This window comes from Ostrinia nubilalis, chromosome 1 (assembly GCF_963855985.1).
Source record: "Ostrinia nubilalis chromosome 1, ilOstNubi1.1, whole genome shotgun sequence".
NCBI lineage: Eukaryota > Metazoa > Arthropoda > Insecta > Lepidoptera > Crambidae > Ostrinia > Ostrinia nubilalis.
Window position 1 is genome coordinate 6,485,601 of NC_087088.1, and position 24,626 is coordinate 6,510,226.

Genomic DNA, 24,626 nt, shown 5'->3' on the forward strand with positions numbered 1-24,626 from the left:
AAATTTTGTTTTGCCTTTTTATGCTGAGTTAATACTGTTTTGATCACAACAAATTAGTATTTTTATCGAGAGACTGTGTTGTTTTTATTTAAGAATTAGTGAAGTTGACTGTGTTTGGATTGAAAGAGATGTAATTAGTCACTTCTTTTATCGTATGTGATAATGATTGAGGTCTCAACCATGCCTGGTTTTAGACTTTATACTTATGCCGCCATAGGCAATAGGCATGTTTATGACTATATTGCACCATTATATTGAGTTATCTCAAGGCTATACTGTTTTATGTCATAACAAAAGTACTCTACACTAATGAGACATAATTCAGGAATCGAATTGTCCCGAAATAATGGTACGGTTTAAGGAATACTGGGACGTGCAAAAGCGCTTTTCAAAAACCTGTTTGCAGATAAATCAAGACTTATAGTCGAGTGAGTGTAGCGTATGTTATTTGTATACTTGAAATAGGAATTCAATCGCACAATAATCCTATAAAACTTATCTGATGGAGTGCTCATTGGAATGGCACGTGTGCTATCATGCGTAATGAAACGACAACGAGCGATGCAACATTATAGCAATAAATAAATATAGTTTTTATTATTCTGTAGACGTGACAGCTTATACATTTACTGATGACTTCTATTACCCCAAAAATGAATATTCTAGGCTAATTAGATTAGGCCTCAGGTAAATTAGACAGCTGTGGAGACTAAGGCTGAGTTTCACCACCTAACTTTGACCATAACTATAACGATGACCGTGTTTTTTCTATGGATCTTGACAGATTTTTAATGTTTGTCAATGTTAAAGTGAGATGGTGCAACCTTGTCTAAATGACTTGATGATGATGATGGTTTTGGTCCACATTTTTTACATTACCTAGGAAATTCTAACATATTTATCTGTAATGTAGTTCGTTCCTATGACCGATCTCTCTCTTACATTTTATATTCTTAGGTATACCTGCTTCCAAATGTTCATTCGTGAGAAAAAAAAACTTAAGCAATTATGACTCTTCTTCTAATTGGCTGCGAAACTCATTTGTTTTGTTTCGCGTTCGTTACAGAAGCCAAGTTTGTCATTGACTGTACAAATGCACAGTCTTACTTTGACTCAATAATAGGATGCTAATAAATGTTTAACACTTTCGTGTGGGATTCTAATTTGTGAGTAACTTATTTATTAAGGTACAGAAGACAGCAGTTCAACTTTAACGCCGCGGCATCTTATGTAATCGGAAAGGATTTTGTAATAGATTGATATGCTCTCATTTTACGAGAATCATTAGTAGGAGAAGTAAGAAAAACATCTTATTATACATAATGTAAGTGTAAGGGGTATTGTAATAAGAGATTGAGTAAATATTACAGTTTATAATCATCATCATTTCAGCAACAGGAAGTCCACTGCTGAAGATAGGCCTCCCCCTTGACTTATTTATTTAAACTTTTATGCCAAAATAAATTTGTGCATAAGGCGAACTTAATGCACTAAAGCATTCTCGACCAGTTTACCTTTGGGTTGAGCAGAAAAAAAATTGTTTGGCGGTACTTCTAGTGCAGGAAAGAAAAACAAAAACAAATATGCTACATACATAGATAATATATAAAATATATGTCGTAGAATATTGATTGTCATGTAATTACTTAGTAATCATTTTAATAAAAATAAAACCAAATAATAATAACAACATTAATTTTAAATGTAATAAATTATAATTTGATTTATTGTAAATGTCTAGTTATGTTATAAAATAGTTTGCAGTAAGTAAAAGGAGTTGTATTGACCGTACCGAGACAGGTCGGGCGCTACCTGCTAGCCGGTTTGGGTGGGGATGGCTGTATAAAAGAACGAGCACGACCGTAGTCGTGGCATTCATTCGCTTCGCATCGCTCGCACGGTACGGACGTGCGCTCCGCCTCGCCCGCCCGCTCGCATGCGCTGCGCTCCGAGTTCGTCGAGCTTATCGCCCTCGCTCTGCGAGTCTTGTTTCTGTGGTGTTTTGTCACAATTACGTGGCTTGCCCGCGGCTGCGCTTGGGATACCTAACGGTGATAACGAACAAGCGTAGTTAAACGCCTTTCTAAAGGCGGTTCGGTTCGATTGGGAGCGACCGACAGTGCCTTTTTCAAGGCGCTGAAATTTCCTGCCGCCGCCGGTATATTAGGCTGTGAACCTTGGCCTCCTGGAAGGCACGTTTGAGAGGGTGAGGCGTTCCTCCTCGCCCTTGAGACACTCGGTTTCACAGTCTTTTCACTGCCGGGCGTGACCCCCCCTACCCCTCCCTATTTTCCATCCCTGAAGGAGCGTATCCCTGGTTGTTTTTGCGACCGGGGCCCTCCTGAAGGACTGCTAGGAGTAGGTACTCACCCTACGTCGCGGCGTTGCTACGTTGCGGCGTAGTTACATTGGTTAGGGCACACTTTTCCGACACACCCCGCTCGGTTTACACCGACTGTGCGGGACTTACACACCGCTATAACCACCGAGTTTCTTGCCGGCTCTTCTCGGTGGTTGCGACTTGCGAACCGGCGTAGATTCACGCGTCGCGAATACACCCTCCATGCCATGGACACGGAGGAACTATTAAAGTTCCTCCGGGCCACTCACCCGGAGGTTCTCTCCGGGTTTAAAGCCCACATACGGGCAAAATCCCTCGCAAGCTCCGTCTATGAGGAGCCTGCTTCCCCGTCATGTCCCGAGGACGCCATGTGCGATCCTAACTCGGCCCCGCTACCAATCCCGCTCACGAACGAGCACTCTATTGTGATAGATCACCAATCCCATGCCCCCAGTAGGGACATGGAATGTGACTCTGTCTCAGACGCCGATGACGGTGGTTTCACCACCGTCAGTCGTCCGAAGAGGACCCGCAAATCCGCGGCCTCTCCCCCTCCTTCCCCCCCTGCGAAGGCGCTGAAGGCCAACTCGGGCCTATCCCAGCCCTCGCAATCTTCCCAGCCCTCCGGCTCGCAGTCGAGCACCGGCCGGACTGCCAGAGTCCCCCCAGTCTTTGTCCAGGACAAGGCGTCCTGGAACAAAATTTCCGGCGCGCTCAAGGAGCGCCACATCAATTTCTCGCACGCTAAGTCGTGCAATGTAGGCATTAAGGTGTCCTTGTCCACCTCGGACGAGCACCGAGCCCTAACTCGATTCCTTGATGAAAACCGTATCGGTTATCATACCTTCCCTCGCGAGGAGGAAAGGGAGCTGCGGGTTGTTATCCGTGGCCTTCCCAAGGAGCTAGACTCCGCCTCCATCTTGGCCGACCTCAAGGCACAAAACTTTCCCGTCAAACAGGTTCACCGTCTGTACAGGACTCGTACACGTGAACCATTTGACCTTGTCCAAGTAGTCTTGGACTATTCCAACGAAGCGAAATCGATTTTCAATTTGAAAACGGTTTGCTTCATCTCCGGGCTCAAAGTTGAGCCACCCCGAAAGCGCGGCGCTCCCGGCCAGTGCCACCGCTGTCAACATTACGGGCACGCTGCCCGTAATTGTCACGCCCGTCCTAGGTGCGTCAAGTGCCTAGGCGATCACGGCACAGCCGACTGTGTCCGTGACAAGGCCACAGCCACCGAACCACCGAGCTGCATACTGTGTGGTAGCCAGGGTCATCCTGCGAATTATCGCGGTTGTCCCCGGGCTCCACGCACTCAGCCGCGTGCCCCCATCCCCTCTGCCCCCAGGCAGATCAATGCTACTCGCAACTTTGCGGTAGCAAGTGAGGCTCCTAGCCTCCGCCCCAACAGGCCCAATGCTTGGGCTAGGCCTCTGGCCTACACCCAGGCTGCCAGCCTTACTCCCACACCCACCCAAACAGCTGTGGCCCCACCCGCGCTCCAGCAGGCTCCTCAACCCCATCCAGCCCCTAAGGCTACGCCAAAGGCACCTACCCAACAGGCGCCTAACCCAAGTCCCCCTGCCCCTAAGGCACCAGCCCACAAAGTCCCGGCCCCTCAGGCCAAGCCCCAGCCTTCACATTCACCTGCGGCTGACATTAAGTTGGTCAGAGACTTCTTTGGCCAAATTAATGTCGGCGAGATGTTTGTGATCGCCGCAAAACTGCGCGCGACTAATGGCGAAGGCAACATCATGGATAGGTTGTCTATCCTCGCCGAACACGTAGACTTTTGCTACGCTATCTCCTCTTTCCACGCTCCGTAATGGCTAATCCCACCGCTAGGATCAAACCCCGGTCAATCACCTTAGCATTTTTCAACGCTAACGGTCTTAGACAGCAGAAGGACGAGGTTACTCAGTTCCTTACCGACCACCAGGTCGACATCTTTCTGGTTCAAGATACCCTCCTAACACCCTCTATTCGCAATCCTAGGATAGCGAACTACAATATCATTAGACACGATAGGCCCACACGTGGCGGCGGCACGCTTATTTATTATAAGCGTTCTCTGCACTGTGCTTTAGTCGATCCCCCTTCTCTCTCTAACCTAGAAGTCTCACTCTGTCGGCTAGCCATGACCGGACACGAGCCCATCCTCATCGGCTCGGTTTACCTCTCCCCGAACAAGACTCCCTTAAGGAGCGACTTTCAGGCCCTCTTTGCTATGAATAGTGCAGTCATTCTTGGCGGCGACTTTAATAGCAAACACACTCATTGGGGTTGCGTAACATCCACTGCCAATGGCAACATGTTAAGCGAACTCTCTGAGGAACTCATCTTTGACATCTTAGTCCCTATGACGCCCACTCACTATCCTTACAATGTCGAGCATCGGCCCGACATTCTGGACATGGCAATTCTAAAGAATATAGGCCTCCGCCTACACTCTATAGAAACCATGCACGCGCTCACTTCTGACCATCGCCCGGTCGTACTACAACTAGGCTCTCCTGAGTCTACACCCACTATGAAGACAATTGTGGACTGGGACAAACTCAAGGTAAAACTTGGGAACTGTCAGAGCCCACAACTGTCCTCAATCCCCGACGATATAGTTTCGCCTCACGAAACTATTCACGCGATCGATGCGCTCACTAGTCACATCTCGGTCGCCATCGGCGACTCGTCTAGGCAAGTGCCTGCGATGGCTAACCACCGTCTCAGGTTGCCGGACGACGCGCGAGAACTATTGAGGGCAAAGAACGCAGCCACTCGCGATTATGACGCTTATCCAACCGAGGAAAACAGAGTCCGCCTACGTTCCTTACAGCGCGCTGTCAAGGCTCGTATCGCGGAACTCCGTAACAATCAGTGGGATGATCTACTTAAAGAAATCTCGCCATCTCACCAAGCCTATTGGAAGTTGACGAGAGCCTTTAAGTCTGACACCGTAGCGTCCACACCACCGCTTTTACGTCCCGATCAAACGCTTGCGTTTGACGACGACGCCAAAGCCGAATGTCTAGCCGACAGTCTAGAAGCACAGTGCTCCCCCAGTACCCTCCCAGTAGACTCTGCCCACCTCCGCATGGTGGACAGCGAAGTCGAACGTAGAGCCGCCCTCCCTCCGACCACAACCCTAGACCCGACCAACGTCGACGAGGTGCGAACGATAATCAAAGGTTTCCGTCCCAACAAAGCCCCCGGCCCGGATCGTATCTCTAATAGAGTCTTACGCGCCCTGCCCGCCCCCCTAGTATACCTCTTAGTTGCTATTTTCAACGCGGCCATGTCTCACTGCATCTTTCCCGACGCGTGGAAAGAGGCAGAAGTCATTGGCATCCCAAAGCCCGGTAAGAAACTGGCTGACCCCACAAGCTACAGACCCATCAGTCTCTTAAAGACCATGGGTAAGTTATACGAACGTATAATTGTTTCTCGATTAAGAGATTGTTTTTTCTAATAATCTCTTAATAAACGAACAGTTTGGCTTCCGCGCCTCACATTCCTGCGTACAACAGGTGCACCGCTTAACGGAGCATATACTTAGCGGCCTCACTGCTAAGCCACCCGTAGGGACAGGAGTGTTATTCTTCGACGTAGCGAAGGCATTCGATAAAGTCTGGCACAATGGCTTGATTTACAAGCTTTACGAACTCGGTGTGCCGGACAGTCTCGTGCACATCTTACGGGACTTTTTATCGAATCGCACCTTTCGTTACCGAGTAGATGGCTCCCTCTCCTCCCCCCGCCCCATAAGAGCCGGAGTCCCCCAGGGCTCCGTGCTCTCGCCCATCCTCTTTTCATTGTACGTCAATGACATCCCTAAATATCCGAATACGGATTTAGCCCTCTTTGCGGACGACACCGCACTCTACAAGTCCGGACGTAATCGGAACTACGTCATCTTGGCGCTCCAACGCGCAGTCACACAATTAGGCGAATGGTTCAGGAAGTGGCGTATCGAGGTAAATCCCGAAAAAAGTGCAGCAGTGTACTTTTCTAGGGCTTTGTCTGCGAAACGTCCTCCGGTTCGCACTCGTCCTAATGTCCCCACCCATCTCACCTTATTTGACCAAACTATTCCTTGGAAAAGTGAGGCCAAATACTTAGGTGTCACTCTCGACCAGAGATTATCGTTCGCTCCGCACCTCAGACGCGTCTTGAGCCGTGCGAACCACTACATCCACCGACTCTACCACCTAGTTGGAAGGAAAAGTAAATTGTCACTTAGAAATAAGTTGACAATTTACAAAACCTGCATCCGTCCAGTGTTGACTTACGCCAGTCCGGTGTTTGCTCACACTTCCTGCACAGACCTTAAGAAATTCCAGACCCTCCAAAACAAATTCTTACGCCGAGCCGCGGATGCCCCGTGGTTCGTGCGTAATACGAATCTCCATAGAGATTTCGAGATCCCATCGATCGATCACTTTATGAAAGAAGCCTCTCGCCGCTACTTTGATAAAGCGATCAACCACAAAAACCCTCTTATCGTTAGCGCCGCCACGTATACACCCCAGAAAGATGTCGCTGCCCAATACCGACGACCTAGGCATGTCCTAGACGACCCGGACGATCCTATTACCGAATTTCTGAACACAGACATCACTGCCTTAAGCACGCCAACTACTCCACAACACAGTAGCTCGTTACACCGTACTCGCCGGCGAGTACGAGGCCCTGCCTTCCATTTCGGACGGTACAGACATGTACCGGGCCGGTTCTCCCCAATCCGTCCCCCGGACACGGCCTGAGCCGAGGTCCGAGCCTACCATGGCGCCCTCAGGCCGCGTCCGTAGTCCCCCTCGATCGGGCCCACTAGAGTGAGCCCGCCGTAGGCTGGACTTTGGTCCAACACCGCGGTGGGCAACCCTCTAGTTGGGTTCGCCACTGATCGGGCGCCTTATGCGCTCGATACGGCCCGATCGCGAACGTCGGTCTGCGACCGACGCGGACGAGCCTGGGCTTCGCTTCGCGAACCCCACACTCGGCCTCGTCGGCACGCGCACCGACGATCGCCAAACGGCTAGAGTACCTTCTGTACTCGCCACTCTGCCCGGTGAAGCTGGAAAAGCTCCTCAAGCTACCAGCGCGCGTCCCTTCAAAAAAAAAAAAAAAAAAAAAAAAAAGTCGTGGCATTCTAACCTTACCCGCCGCTCGGTATTGTTGTCTCGGTCCTGTGTGTGAGACTGCTCGAATATTATTATTGTATTCTTACCGAAATACAACAATCTATAGTGTAAAAACTATACATCGTTTTATTTAACTTCCTGGTGAAACATAATGTCCTGCCCCTTGTGACCGTTCTCCGACATATATAATAAATAAATACATATATAAGGTGTTATTTTTTGTACTGATCATACTTTACCAACGCATCTAATAAAATCATACAAATACAACCCAAGTGTTTTTAAAAAAAAATTCAGGCTAGTTTTCGAGTAAAACGACAAAGAATGTTTCGAAAAAAATAAAAAATAAATCATCCTTTGAGCGCGGTGAGTATTCGTTTGTACGCACTATCGTAGTAGCCGGCCGAGGGCAACGACCTGCCACGTGCCGCGCCGCGTGAGTCGGCCATAAGCCATATTGATATCGCTCGCTGCCAGTCGCTCCGCGCCCACAGCCCGCGCCGAGCCGCCGATCGGCATGCGGGAGCGCAACAACATAAATAATCGTCCCAGTCCGTCCAATGCGCCCAAACGTATTGCAGTGTATGTGTGATTTATTACAATGCCGCGCTTGATCAATAACAAAACGCAGGTGAAATTATGTTTCGGGCACACTAACTGGCCGACGAGAAACATTGACGAGTCGAAAACCTTCATTGCTTGTTTGGAGCCGCGCAGCGCTTCAGGGAGCGCAGCCGTATCCTGACTTGACGAGATTCCGTGCGCTTCGAGGACGAAGTTCTGGATTTCAATTTCAATCACCGGCACAGTGCTGGCGGTACCCAGATGCGAGCGCCGCAGACGGCGGCTTTTGCGTAAAAATACGGAATGCCTTATCAAGGAGTTGTTGCCAAAGGGCCACGACCGCGACCTAGTTCTATCGATGGTTATTGCGGAAGTCTACCTAGGTACATACCTACAGTGTGATTTGGACAGATGAGTGCTTGTTTACGCGAAAGGGACTTTTTCCGTAAAAAAGTTAGTGCGCGAATTGTGAATACAACATCCGACGTGGTGTCTAGTGAACAGCAAGCAAGTGTGCAGCCCGAAAGCATTACCTCAATTCGATCGTGGCTAGATTAGACAGTGCAAGACAGTGTTTACGTGAACATTCAACAAAGGCTTGACGTTCAAAATGTATTGTGATTAGTGTAATAATAACCTAGGAACTTTAAATAACAACATTCAAAATAGGTAAATGTGTGAATAAGTAAAATCAATGAATCTAAAGTGTGATGGCAAATCATAATTTAGGAATTAAAACCAGGAAAATTGATCAGTGAGTTTTATTTACAACACCTATTCATATTCAATATTAGGGTGCATTTCCACTGAAGCGAAGCGAAGTAGTAATAGGTATGTACCTATCAATTTTTTATTACGTCTCTAAATAAATTGCGTAGGCATTACGAAACCGTAGATATTGAATTCCAATTTCTATCCTTTTTTAAATTTCTAGTTTAACGCGGATGATTCGCCTCGGTTCGTTGGAAAAGTCCCCCGCTATTACACTAATGAAAATACACTTATTTACCTACTTATGTAGCTAGATTTTGTTTCTCCCAGCGCGTAGTACCTATTAACATGACGTAACATCGTACATACTCACGAGTGATAATTTTTGGTAACGTAGGTTTAGTGTAATCTAACCTTTATGTGTGTGAACGTTGAATGAATGCGCGCGGCCATTGTTCGTACTCGTATGAATGAAATGAGTAAAGAAAGAGAGAGAAGCAGTGAGTGAAGACAGGATGGTTGTAAAAATAATATCTTTTTTTTGTTAGGAAAAGTAAAAACAAAAACTAGCCTGAATTTTTTTTTAAAAACACTTGGGTTGTATTTGTATGATTTTATTAGATGCGTTGGTAAAGTATGATCAGTACAAAAAATAACACCTTATATAAAATAGATGATTGAGTTAAACTGAAATTACAATTCATGAAGATGAAGACTTACATGATGACCGGCTGGCAGCGGCCTGCATCCAGCGCCTTCTTGCTACCTTTATGGGGTCATCGGTCCATCTTGTGGGCGGACGTCCTACGCTGCGCTTTCCTTCACTCCAGAACCTTGCTGCCCCAGTTCTGCATACTACAGTTACAGAAATATTACAGTTAAATAAAATAAAATACACTTAACTGTTACCAAAGCTTGCTCTACACACATTATTTCATATTAAACGACCTGAGTAATGAACTAATGATAGATTGTATGGCTGAAGTTCGCACCCATTAACGAAATTACCTTTTCAATAAATGATAATAAAAAACACAAGATTTATGGACAGAAAAGAACAATTAAAGGCAATTTATCACGGTAGTGGTTATCGTATTTTCAGTTTAGTAGCACTCTACTTCTGCTATATTGGGTCAAATTGCATTATTACAATGCAGATATGTACCAGCCTAGACTGCATCTCACTTAACACCAGGTTCGATTGCGGTCAAATACCTGCCTTGTCTAGCATATAAAAAAAATGTAATTTAGGAATGCAATATCTTCATGTAATATTAACATTACAGTTTCTAATAAAAGTAATAGAACAGTGGTGCCCTCTAACGAAAGTAGCGTTAAGTAGAGATCTTTGCAACTAGAAGCTAGGGACTGAGTATTACGAGGATAATGCTAGGGGGCGTTGCTGGTATTCGTTGTTTCTTGAGATCAGCTACGAACTTCAGACAAGATAACCAAGACTTTGGATACTACTAAATTCACAAATACATATTTGTGCTAATTATTTTATATTTCTCATTGAACGAGTTATACGATTTTTACTACTAAAATAGAATATAATTATCATATGTCAGGTCATTTAGTCTCCACTGCAGGAGATTGACCCTCTCTTATTTACTAGAGGCATAATGGAGGATTTGGCCTCCCATGTTGGCAAGATGGGTTGGGAAGGAACAACACGTTTCCAATTGAGAATATTATGTACTTGAATGGTACTGCTGGAAATGCCATTGTTATGGTGATGTCAAATTGCTTTCTAGATAATTACTTATTATTAACAGAATATTCGTAAGATATATTTACGCAATTCTTTACATCATGTATTCTACACGTCCCCATATTTCCAGCACGTTTCGTCCCAATAACACAAAACAAATAAATGTAGAAGTACTTATATTATGTAAGAATAGTGGTAATGTAGGTACTTATATTCTGCCTAATCATCGTTACGTGGATTAGGTATAATAATTAGATAACGATATCTTTATTTTCTCTGATTAATGAAGGAATCATTTAGGATAAGCACTGAGTAGGCTTAATTATCCCTCCAAACTGCTAACTTAAGCTTTATGATATGAAATGATGTTTCTCCATAGCATTAGTATTAAAGCAAACAATACATTTTTATAGACTTTCTTAACTATTAAAACTATTACATAATTATGCTTCGACATTTAGGTAGTCTTATATTTTTTCTTTCATCGTGATGTAAAGTTTGTTTCTTTTAACCCTTTCTTATTTAGCGTAGGCAGTATTAGAACATAATTTACAAACTGACATTCTGCGTCCGTATATTCAGCGTCAATATTGTTCGGAGACTTACATTTTTCTACGAAACTTGCCCAGCTAATCAACTCGGGGAAAGGTCAAGAAAACCTTGACATTGGGCAGACCTTACTTATTAATATTTTGGAGTATTAATTAAGTTTTTTTAGTCTCGTAACTTTAGAATATGTAGAAAATTACTTAACAAGTATCATAGGTATAAAGTTTCAAAATTTCAACCAAAAGATATCTACAGCTGGACAAAGGTCGCCCCAAGGATTTCTATAGCGACCGGTTCTGCGCTGCCCGCATCCAGGTGTTTTCCGCGACCTCCAACAGATTGTTCTATCTACCTATACCACAGATCCTATACTAATATTATAAATGCGAAAGTTTGGATGTCTGGATGTTTGTTAATCTTTCACGCAAAAACTACTGAACGGATTTTGATGAAACTTTACAGTATTATTATTTGTAACCCAGAATAACATATAGGCTATAATTTATGACGATCTGTGACAAACTAAATTTTACGCGGGTGAAGCCGCGGGCAAAAGCTAGTTACTAATAAGGCTGAGCTGCACCACTTAATTTTAACCGTAACTATAACGATAACCGGTGCTTTTTGATTTTTTTTTTTATTTGTGGCAACCAAACCTCTCTGGGAGGTTTATTTCTGCCAATGTCGAGTGAAAAATATTGACATAGTTATCAATAGAACGTGGGTGTGGGTGTTTCAGTTCTATTGATTTTTCATGGATTCCGTGGAGTTAAGTATGCCCGTAAGCAGGTTTCGAGACGCCACCGGGTCCAAAGCGGGTTGTTCATACTACAACCCACTCGACACTCGATGCGCGCTCAAATTCGAAGTATTTCAATGTTTTTTATAATTTATCACTTCACTGCACTTTAGAACACCAAATTTGTACACTAAAGTCCATTAAATAATAAATTGAAACCATTAAAACAGATCGACCATGCTTCCCGTTCAACTACCCTCCACGGAATCCGGTGCTTTTTGTATGGCGTTTGGCAGATTTTTGACGTTTGACGTTTTTAAAGTAAGATGGTGCAACTCAGCCTAACGCCCGTATTCACAAACGATACTTGCTTAAGTGAAGCAGCAAATCGAACGCACAGTGTTGAACAGAGCTCTGTGATTGGATTGTCACCCTGTGCGTTCACGCGCATTGTGAGACCTCATAGTAACGTTTGTGAATACGGGCGGGAATATTACGTCTTCCGGCCCTTGGTTGTCAATAAGTACTTAATCATGCAATTATAATAATTCACTGTTAATGCTTATGAGTAATTAGTACTAGGCGTCTACCGGAAAAGTACTAGAAAATATATTCCCATAACCATTACTCTGCACGCTCATACAAAGGAGATGGATAAAGTGTGCTCATAGTGAATAGTGCGGAACTAAAAACTGGGCTCCTGCCAAATTTCATAGCGCCTTTAGGGAGGGGAATAACTATCACCTGTCCATTTGACGGACGTCCTGCTGAGTAGCTTTTTGTAGGCTATTGGATAGGTACATATTATAACGAACATATATTTCCTTTAGTAGGTAAATAAGGGACAAAGATAATAGTAACTGAGGGCAATAGCTTAACCTAGGAATGACTTTATTTCTTCTTGTTCTTCAAGAATAATTGTAAGAAGCACCCAAGTTCTTTTCATTCATCTAACTCAAGAAAACCTGAAATACCTAAAAAAACTTGAAAGTTGTTTATTATTACATTTGCAGCATCAATATGGAGAATGTGGAGTGGAGGCCACGTACCGGAAAGCGCAGCGACCTCTAAAAGATGCACCTGGTAGACCTCAGATGGACATCACAAAGCAGGAAGGCGCTGGATACAGGCCGCTACTAACCGGCCTTTGTGGAACTCATTGGGGGAGGTCCATGTTCAGCAGTGGACGTCCTATGGCTGAAATGATGATGATGATGGAAAATGTAGAAAGCAAAAAAGTATCTACTACAATTTGAATGAAGATACTGTTAGATATTCTTGAAGTTAAAATCGACTTTCAACTTTTATAGAGGTTTTTTTTTAAGGGACGCGCGCTGGTTGCTTGAGGAGCTTTTCCAGCTTCACCGGGCAGAGTGGCGAGTGCAGAAGGTACTCTAGCCGTTTGGCGATCGTCGGTGCGCGTGCCAACGAGGCCGATTTTCTAGAGGTCACTGTTTCTTCTTCTCATATAGCCAAAGGCGGCGAAAGAAAAACGTAGCTAATAAAGTTACGAGTGCGCGCGCCAGGATGCGTCTGCACCGCTGTATATAACGCCCGTAAACGTTGTGTATCTCTCTTTCTGTGTATAAACGCTGATATACGCTGATACACGGGACACACAATAGCATTGGCCCGGTTTTTATCTTTGACTTGTTTGTGAGAGTGTTTTGCAAAAAGTGTTTATGGTTTCGAAGAAAATGTAGAGGAATCTCTAGTTCAAAATGAACACCTAATAAAATCTTTGTTAATACAAATAATTCTAAAAATTCTTCAAAAGTAGAGATAATTCTCTACGCTTCGAGTGGCTCCTATACTCTTCCGTCCGCCTTACCACCACTTCAGGGTAACATTTTTTTACTCATTTTTCTTTTGCTTGAATCACGATAATTAATGGGACAATATTATTTGATCCTCTAAAAACTAATTGATCTTTTTTGTATGTGCACTTTTAAAAATAAATGATGTTTTTTATTATATTTTATCTTTATATTAATTATTGGGTCTATATTAGTTGATCTACGGATAAATTATGAATGATCTTCATTTAAGGTAACATAATATTTATGTTTAACATACTCTTTTAATATTTGGTAATCAAAAATAATATTTGATCCTCTTTTTTAGTTATTGATCTTTAATTTTGTTAATTTGATGATTTTTATATCAAGTTTGCCTTTTAATATTGATCACCTAATAAATACATTTCGATCTATGTATAACTTAACTTTAAAATATATTTGATCTAACTAAAAATATTATTGGTTAATATTTTTAATTAAAAAATATCTTTTAATTTACGCGGTACTTTGTGGTTGAGTGACAATCGTCCGTCATTGGTTACTGAGTTGGCCAAGGGCTTAGCGGCCAATAAGCAAGCAGAATGGTACATTGCCATGTGTGTTTAAATTACAAGCTTTGCTTATTTTGGGACTAGAGGCGCTATGTAAAATAATTTCTTACTTCTGACATCCCTGAACCCGACATCATAATTTTTACCTCTTTATTTTTTTCAAATCGCAAGGTTGATTTTCTCTTAGTATACCGATCTCGACCGTGATCAGTGACCATAAAGTCATCTGTCAAAACAATATTTATATTTCGTACTACTGAAAAGACCGAATATATCCATCCCGCACCAACGCATCCAGCACCTAAGGTCAATTCGACCCGATAACGCAGTGTGAACGTGTTAAGTATGCTTTTTTAATAAAAAAAATCTTTGAACATCAAGTGCCTTTAAATAGTTTCCATCCTTTGACTACAACTTAATAAAAATAAGTACCATAACATAATTATTTTGAAGATTATTTGATATAGACAAAAAATAATGTATACAAATCGAATTATTTAAAAAAGTATCACAATATTGAATATTTGGTGCTCATTTCTTTTATATTTGAGGACCAACAAGTAACGATCAGATATAATTTTTACATCTCAAATTTTTTTTGCGTAGTTCAAAAGAGGTTAAAATATCGATCGATTTCATTTATTTTATGTCTCAAAGAAAGAGGATCAATCATTAAAATAGATGACCATTTAGATTTTTTTATATGCCGTTTTTGCTAATTTAAAAAGATCATTTAAATACATGCCATATATACCGCTATAATATACTACCAGTTACGATAGAACAGATTATTTGGTTGCAGGTGTAGTTTTTATTACAAATTATTCAAATAATTATACCCATCATCGTAACCCAAACTTCGAAATTATGATAACTATTCGAGCCCTCGAACGCTACCTTTGTCGTCCAAGTGTAAGCATATTTGCTCAGGTAGACGTACGTTTTCAATGTGCAATCCAGTAAGTCAAACTACCGAATGTTTTTTGTTAGGTGTTGCTATTTTATCCGATGGTTATACTAATAAAAAAAATGTACATTTTAGGTTTAAAATAAACGGACTATATACCTACTTTTTATGATTTTACGTTTCACTAAATGCATTCTTATTATTTTTTCCTACTCAGTAGAGCTTTAGTGTACGACAAAATAATAAGAATGCATAAGTGTGCTCTATTGTACCTAGGTATAATGCATGTGATCCTTACAACCCAGAGTAAAAAGTTTCATACATAACATCGACATTTGAGCAGCCCAATGAAAATACATATTTCACTTAATCAATAAAATTACTGATAAAGATTCCAATGACCAATTTAGACAGCAAATACTAAATGAGTAAATGGTTGGTTACGAAAATAACTTCTACACAAAAATTGCCATCGCAATTACTCGTACGATTCTTGTTTACTTTCAAGCAGCATTTTCTTTATTACTTTTGATTTATAACGTATTCTTCTGCCAAAAGATTTTGCCATTCCCTGTATGGGGTTGCCGTTCTACACGCGCTTTACTCGTAGCTAGTTTTATTCCAATTTAACTTTCTGATAGTATCATGCAATTCGTCCTTTGTTCGAGAATGCTAAGGTTTGCAAATTGCTACGAATGATTGCTTAAAGTTCTTAAAGATATTATTCTTACGGCATGAATAATAAGTTCGTTCTACTTTACGATTTTTCCAATAAGTATCCACTGTCTAGGCAGAATCATTTAGGTTGCATGGAGTTCGTAAAGTTTTCTAGTTAGTTTTAAGTTAGTTTGAAAGAAACGTGAATCAGAATCGATATTATATTGCTATTGTTCAATTGTTAAATTAAGGACAATATTCTTAGAATCAGTATCAATATTTATCGTACTGGATTACCAAGCTAAAGTAACAATTGGTAGCACTAGCGTGGACAATGAGAACGACAGGTTTTGCCCGTATATGCAAGAGCAAATATCATCGCAGGACAATTAAATGAATCTAGCCCGAAGTTGAGGGTTCGATTTTAGCATAGTAAATGCATTTGTATATGTTACGGTTAATGTGATAAATTGAAAATTATTAATAATAACCGGTTATTATGAATAATTACCGACAGTCGCGGTAAAAGTGATAAATCAATCACATTTAACAGTGATTATTTGATAATTCGACCTTAGTATTAACAAATTTCATAAAAGAGAACAACATCTTGTGTACGTGCTCGTGTACAGTCAAACTTTTGAACGTTTTGATATGTTATATTAATATAATTTGGCATAATGAGTTTGGAATGTTTTTTCAATAATATTAGGTACTCTTCCATGATGCCTATAACATAATGTTTTGATTTAAAGTGAAAAATAGGTTAAGGTGCGGCGGGGGTGGCCCTTGGGCCACCCCTAAGCCGCCTATTTAGTTTTATACACACATAAATTACCTCATATTAATCACATTTACCGAATAATAACCGGCGATTATTCATAATTTTCACATTTATCACTTTGACCGTAACATATACATTCCCGTTAATTATTATTAATTCATTCTCATACAACCCCTGTACTGCCAGCTAGAAAGCAAATAAAAAAAATATTGTGAACATCAAAGTAGGTAATAAAAAAAAACTGGTTTTGTTAAAGCTTTAAGATGAAATATCCCAATAAAGACAATTTGATTCCTATTGCTCTTTTGCTACTTCCTAACACTTTAAAATTAAAACATTACTCCCAACGTCCCATAAACTTAAATTCAAAATTATTAATATTCTCATGTGCTTTTTGATGAAGCCATTAAGAGGGCGTATTTTAATATACCTAATTTAATAGTCATTAAGCTACCGGCAAAGCATAAATAAAACAATTTGATGCTTCCTCAACAAAAATTACATCATTATTACATCTTAGATCGTTTTTCATAAATTATAGTATCTGTATAGTTTAGAAGGAAGGAAAAAGTATGAGAAAAGTTCATGAATGTTTTTGTACAAATATCAACAAAAAGCTTCGAAATTGTGTCACACCTTTTTAAAAGCTCACAACATTATGAGCTCCAAAGCTCAGCTTTGTGAAATGCATTATAATGCTACAAATGTAAACCGCTTAAGCCAATAATGTAAATAGGGTATTAAGTTAATCTAATTAAAATTATTGAGACAAATCCGTTCATCCGTTAATTCTCTAATTTATGAGTTAAAAAACCCGCAGGTAATTCAATTACGGGTCCCATACCGTTTTGAATGTGAGCCTCAGAAAATAGCTTTTGACAGCGCGGCTTCAGGGCTTATGCGAAAATTTATAGAAAATTGCATGGTACACGCGTTGCGCCCATAGGGTGCGCGGAAACCGCGGGGTGTATATTTAGAAATGTTGCCGCCGGTTGAAAGCCAGTCCGTGGTTAGCTCCCGAGCGAGACGCACGTCTCCCGGTCCTCTGCAGACGAACTCACGCGATCGTCTTCCGATTAAAATACGAAACAAGATTAAGTGTTGTGTCCACTGGATCTGGAGTGCTTGCGGACGTTAGTGACTTTTGAATTACGTTTGTTTGGACTATTCCCAATTGTTTCCCCATTCGAGGATTTAAGGTACGTGGTTATAATTACTTGATTATTTATTTATGGAACTTGATAATTGAAGGAAAAGGTCAGGGGTTTATTAGTTTGTTTGATAAAGTAACGGAACATGATGATAAAGCTCGTTGAGGGTTTATACACGAATGAATTTGTAATAACTGTATCGTTTTAGTTATTGACTGGTGATAAACTTTGTAAATGTTTGCGTTATCGCTTTCTTCATTATTTGACGACAATTTTTGTAGACTTCGTAAACAGACACGACAGCTTTTGCCTCCATAAATTAGAGCTTTGATGGCAGTAGTAACAGTTATAGTGTTGAATAAATTAGTTAGGTAAGTGGTTCTAAATGTTAAATTACGAGTATTCGTTTTAATTGTTTCTTTGTGTGTTAAGTATTAATATTAGTTTGAGCTTACGTTTGACAAGTTCATTCCAAGTTGTTTTTATTTCTGTTTATATTAATCTTTTCTGTTTTTCTTTTGTCTAAAACAAGACGTGGTATTGCAAAAATGATATAAGTAAATTATTATATTTTATAGTGCACATATTTATCAAGACAATTACTGATAGTACCTACCTACCTACTTACTAATTCTTTATAGAAATGAAGTCTTCATATGAAATCTTCATTCGCATAGTTTAACATGAACAATGAGCAAACATAATTTTACACATTCTTCTTATTTCTTTGATCGGAACAATTATTTAATAGCATTTTACTAAGTTTAAACTGATTTAAAATAATGCTCCACTTTTAGCAAAGGGTAAAATTTTTAAAATCCTCAGTCCATCGTTTCATAAAAATGAATACAGCACAAAATTCACATAGAAATACCTGGAACTTGAATTCACTAGAATGCCATATACATATTTCTCTTAGACCCGCCGAGTCCGAATATTTATATTGGCAACAGAAATGCAGCTCTACGAAAATTAATATTGTAGAGCAAGAATTTCAAAGCTAACATTTTTGAAAAAGATGTCAAAACGTTTTGATCATAATATTATGAATGTTTAACTACCTATCACAATTTATTTATCAATTTGGGTCTAATCAGGCGGTAATCATCTCTTGCAAAAATTAAAATCAGGTACACAGCCCACGACATTTTGCTATAGATTCATAAAAAACAACATTCTATAAAGTTACGTAGAGCTTTAAAGTTGCTTCATCTCATTTTTAAAAAGCTCTCTTAATGTTTAACACACATTAAGTTTGATATCCATATCAAATTAAGTTAATTAATTAAGTGCCTTTACATCCTTGAAAACCGGCCATGTTTTCAAAATAATTTCAGCGGAAACGTTACTTAAGCCAAAGTTACCGCGCCGTTTCAAAAAGCTCGGTATAAAGTAAATATGTGATAGCCATGAATGGACTATCGGTCCGAGCCAGCTAATACGCTAAAAGTACTTTACCAAAGTCTTGTTTCCAAATTGCTGGCAGGCACCTTTCAGCAAAGTTTTTCAAGCAAAAAATCGTTAGATGTTAGCGCCGTATTACTTGCTACCGATGCGTACTTAATTTAATATTCCTGGTAATCAGTACGGTGTTGTTGATACTTTTGATATATTCAGACGAACAATTTTTGATACTTTATAGTCTGGTAAGCTTTAACAATGAGTCGAATTACGATGAAAGAATGAATTTTTACTCGAATGAACAAAAAGCCAACCACGAATTTTATTACAGAACTTTATGAGGCTAAAAGATGCACTCTGAAATTATACGTCTATGTAATATTTTAGCTTTATTTATGTAATAAAATATACGCATATAAAAGTTGAAAAATAATCCGACCACTCTGCGCAAAGCCCGAGGCACGCACCGCATGGTTCATTTAAGAAAAAAATGTTAGCAAACTTATCGAAAAAATATACCGCGCCACACTTCAGTTTCCTACTGGCTAAATTTTTAATTGGAAAACTAACTCCGACGTTGACTTTACTGGTAAATTAATACTGAACTTCTGATATACGTACCTAATTGAGTCGCTACCTAGAAACGGGAAATATTTGCCGCTTTTGATTTTGAAAGCAAGCTTTCTAGCTTTTTAACAAGCTTCGTAATCAAAGCTGTGAGTCAAGTAAATGAAGCACATTACAAATTTGAAACGAAGTTCTTTAAATTTACAATTGATGATGGTAAACTCGACGATAATTTTATTTTTATTTACGATATCCTTTTACCATTAACTTTAAACACTGATCGTCTTTATCTTTACTCTTAAACTTAACACGTTTTATCTTTCGTGTACGTTTAATACAAATTCGAGTAGTCTCTATGACCGGCCAGTGAAGGCATTCGTCTACTATTACACCAATTAGGTGTCGGTCGATCTCTTTGAAGGCGATCATTGGATTGTAAAAGAAAATTGATCTTAGCGGACCTCCCCGTCGAGTCCGAACGTACGTCAATGTTTAATAAAATTGAGATATGTGATACGTTTTGATGTTTACGACCAGAATTTAGGGCACGTTGATAAGAAGGCCTAAAATGGTTTCATCCATATTTATGGGCTTGATTGGCTTGTGCGTAAACATTTGTAAACATAGGATTTTGTACGGATGGAAATGAAAATGCTGTCATATTTTTAAATCTTTATAAATAAAAGCGAAATACAACTCACTAAATCTCAGTAACTATATCACCTACACACTTGGAATTTAGCAAATATAGGGTGTAGACATCCGCTAAGACAGATTTTTCGAAACTTCACCCCTAAGGGGGTAAAACGGTGGTTGGAAGTTACCACGCGTACGCAGTCGCTGGCAGCGGCTATTATTTTTATAGTGTCGTGTTTTTGTTGCTTGTCTTTTTTATAAAGCAAGTGTCAGTAAAATATTAATCTACTCACTTTTCGATTTACTCAATCAAATTCCGCAGTAACTATTAAAATACACGCCGTAATTATTAAAATCCCTCGCACGTTTACTCAAATCATTTAGGTCATAATTAAGGCAGTAATTTGTATTTTTGCTCTCGTTTATTCGAATACATTCCGAACTCAATTAAAATGTTGAACAAATACAGAGCTATAAAACCAGCTATGTTAAGAGTAGAGTCGTGTAATGATATGTTAATAGGTTAATAGACGACAAAATTTATTGTGTGGCGGTGGGAAATTCTAATGTGAAATGAGATTTGAAATCTCAAATCGTGTTATTGAGATTGAAAAAGAATCGATTAGATTATGACATCGATTTGTTTTTGGTTTGGGACCGAAGTTTAATTATATTGGTCGTGTATGTGTATTGGGAATGCTCATAAATATTATATGAAAAAGTATGAAGAAAGTTCCTAGAAAATAAAAATTATTGTTTTAACAATTAATAATAGGTCTATTACTACGTAAACTCTTACGTGAAAATGTCAGAGTACTTACATTAACGAAATAGCCAAACAACGAATATCGACTTCCATACGTCATTACTTACGTAAAAATAAAACTACCTAATACGTCAAGAAAAGCAAATTGGATGACGAAGGAGGCCGTTCATTTGAATATTCAAAAAGAGAATTCCAAAAAGAATACGCTACAAGACGGTTATTTATTTATCATCCGAGTTGGCTTCATCGATTCCTTTCTCATTGGGTAGTGTATCATTCGAACAGACGGACAGACTTATTTGTGTTGAGATAAATGTATTGCGGCGTCATTGAACTAGAAGTGGAGCGTCTGGTCCGCTCGCGGGTCCGCTATAGCTTGGACTAGAACAGCCAGGTCACTTGAAATAAAACAAAGCTTTTGACGCACGCATTATGCGCGAGCTTTTTTAAAAAAACTCTTACAGTAAATTAGGATGAGAAGTTTTTTCTCCAATTGACTTTTCAAACATTGAATTGTAAATGTTTGAAAAGTCAATTCAATTTATTTTTTCGGAAAGTCATTGTAGTGTTATTTCAATTTGTGAAGCACAAAAATTCTTGTCAGCTAATTAAGCACGTAGTTTATGCTAACAATTCTTCCTAGTTATCCTTACAGCAGTTACTGAAACTATACTCAACATCAAATAAACCGCACCTTCCGCGACGCGAACTTTAACGATTTTCTTCTGACACAATCATGGTGCCCCAACAATATTGGTGTTATTTGAAAGCCCAATAAATATTCTTAAAGAAAAACACATTTAATTTCTTAATAAATGATTAAAATATACCATAAATGTGACTTGAAAAAATACCTCACTTTGGGCCCACCTATGGGATCAATTAGACCAATTTTTATGGTTATAAAACCAAATAATGATTTCACGTGTCCTCTTTAACAGATGGATAGCGATTAATCCCAACTTAACAGTTTTATAGCCATAAAAGTTGGCTCTAGCGTAACTACCTATTTTTTGAAGAAGTGACTCTGGATCCTTCTAAAGACACATTTTTGGGGTAAAAACCTTTCCTTTAATGAAATGAAGGTTAGAACTAGGCTTCTAAATGGTGCCAATATTGGTGGGAAGTGGGGAAGCATACGTTTGAAAATGCTTGTCGCGGGAGGTGCGATTTATTTGATGTCGAGTGTATTATGTAGAGACAGACAGGACTTAAATGGTAGAATTATGTAGTTATGTGATCATCGATAGCTTATCGACCGAAGTGTGCAATACCAAATTGGACTGGCTGTTATCTTTAAGATATAGCCACTGGCCCGCCGGGTACAGGTGCGGTTGAAACAAATACCGCAGTTTTTTCCGACATAAGCAACCATCGATTCCAATTATTACGATTAATTGGAACTCTGTCAGTACCCCGTTTTTGTTTCGGATTATTGCTCTTTGAATGGCTCTGGCAAAGAAATAATCGCCCGGAGCTATCGCTGTATGAGAAGCCATCTTCGAATTGAGTCAGTCAAAATACAAAATACAGAATACTAATTACGCTCGATGTTATTGTTCAATTTCAAGGTGAAGCTTTGAAATGTTTGTTGGTGTAATAGATTAGGGTCTGTTTTGATGCCTTCGCCTTTGTAACAACAAAAATTAACCATCGTATTATGGGAGGATTGGAGTTAAAAAGATACCTTAAAAAGCTTGCAACGTCCCGGATAAGTCGCAACAAAAGGTTATTATTTTTTCAAGCGCGCTTCTGTGGAAATTGATTTCAAATATGTATTGGCTTATTGACTGACATCCTTATTATGGGTGATTGGGTTCAGTGTGCCATAAAAAGTACACATTTTGCGAAGCAGTTTCCGAAGGCAAGTTTGTTATTAAATATAGACGGGATTATGCCTTTGGGTATATAACGGTTGCGATGTTTTCCCGAATCTTCTGCCGTGATTGGTTTGTTCTGAATATGACAGGATAAGATTTCGGCAGTTGATTATTAATTTAGCCAATTCCATTTTGACTGAAAGTAAAACAAACGAAATGGGAATGACGCAATTGATAATACAATTCCACCAAAAAACATTTTCTTGGAAAATGTTGACAAGACGAGACCGTATGGCTCGCACTGTGAAAAAGTTATCAGATCATATGAAGAGCTTCTAACTCTACGTACCCTAACGGCGACGGCGACTTTTTGTAGCGACGCAATCGCGCTGCTTTAGTGCGTTAGTAGCGCATTAGCGTCACTTCTGTACCTCTAGTAGGAAAAACTTTCGAGTTCGTTTCGTTGCGTATTCAAAGTGTCATCGAAAAATTTTGTATGAAAAATTAAACAGCGCCCCCTAGGGCGGCTATAATATAGGGGGCGCTGTTTAATTTTTCATACAAAATTTTTCGATGACACTTTGAATACGCAACGAAACGAACTCGAAAGTTTTTCGTACTAGAGGTACTGTAGTGCGTTTCCAATGCGAATAAAACGGGCGTTAGTAGCGATGCTGTCGTGCCGTGGGTAAGGGCCCATAGTCAATATTTATGTGGCTTGACCATAGTAGTGACGGAAAGCTACCCGTGTTTTCCAACGGGACCATTTTTATATAACAAATAATAAATTAATCAGTATTTTGATAGTTAAACCATAAGATTTCTCCAATTCACAGTTCCAACTCCAAATTGTAGAATCACGGTGCACCTAACGCAGTTCTTGTGTAATCCCCGTCTCACGAAAAGGCGTTAATAGTTGCCGGCTCTAAAGTTTCTCCTTACATTCATAAACATTTTACTTCGGGCGCCGCGTGGTTGGGTAGGGCTGCCCACTGGAACAACCGCAAAGAGGTTTAAAACACCTCTATTAATAGCCTGAGGTTAACCTAACAGAATTTAATATGGAGTCTTAACTTAGATAGCAACAAATCTCGCAATATTAGAGTTACGAGTAATATCTAGTAAACTTATATATGTCACCGTAAGATTACAAACATCGTTTGATTACAATCTATCTCGTGAGATTGTAAACTGTCGAAAAATTGTGAACCGTAACATATGATTGCAATTTAACGCATTATTTTTCGCTATATTGTAATCTATCGATGGGAAGCGGTCAAATTGTGAACCGGCGTAGGTGCCACAGCTCTTTGACGTGCAACAATAAGTGATTTTTTAAAAACGTATTAATACATTAAAATGTTTTTTCTAAGACTCAATTTTGTAACTTTATATTTTATTATTGAGAGTGATCGTTTTCTTATAACTTTTGAATTTTAATTTGTGTTAGAGGACAAAATTATCGATTTTTTATAAGTTTTTTTTATAATTTCAGTTCGTGTTTGAGGACAAAATAACCGTTTTTGTGTTTAATTTTATTTTTTGTTACAGGAAAAAATATTTTTATATGTGTTTTTTTAATATTTCCAATGTTATTTTATGTTTAAAGACAAAATAATTGTTACCTACTAAATAATAAATAAATACTTGAAGAATTTTTGAAGTGTATTTATTTTATATAACTAACACCTCTATTTTATTTCTAACTCTGTGGGGACAAAGAACGGCTGGTCGTGATTGGTCGCTCTTACAATAAGACCGACCAATCAGGAAGAGCTATCGGACAGTTGACAATTTGACGCGGGACAGATTGTAATTTTACAGTTTC

The 24,626-nt window shown here is 39.6% G+C and overlaps 1 protein-coding gene across 1 annotated transcript in view; it reads left to right on the forward strand.

The window, feature by feature from the left end:
• The first annotated feature begins 17,467 nt into the window (after window positions 1-17,467).
• The window catches only part of LOC135087917 (protein artichoke-like), an 80,334-nt gene continuing 73,175 nt past the window's right edge, over window positions 17,468-24,626 (forward strand). Inside the window, exon 1 of the mRNA XM_063982775.1 lies at window positions 17,468-17,656. The gene's annotated coding sequence lies outside the window, so the exon portion shown is untranslated. The remainder of the gene's footprint in view (window positions 17,657-24,626) is intronic.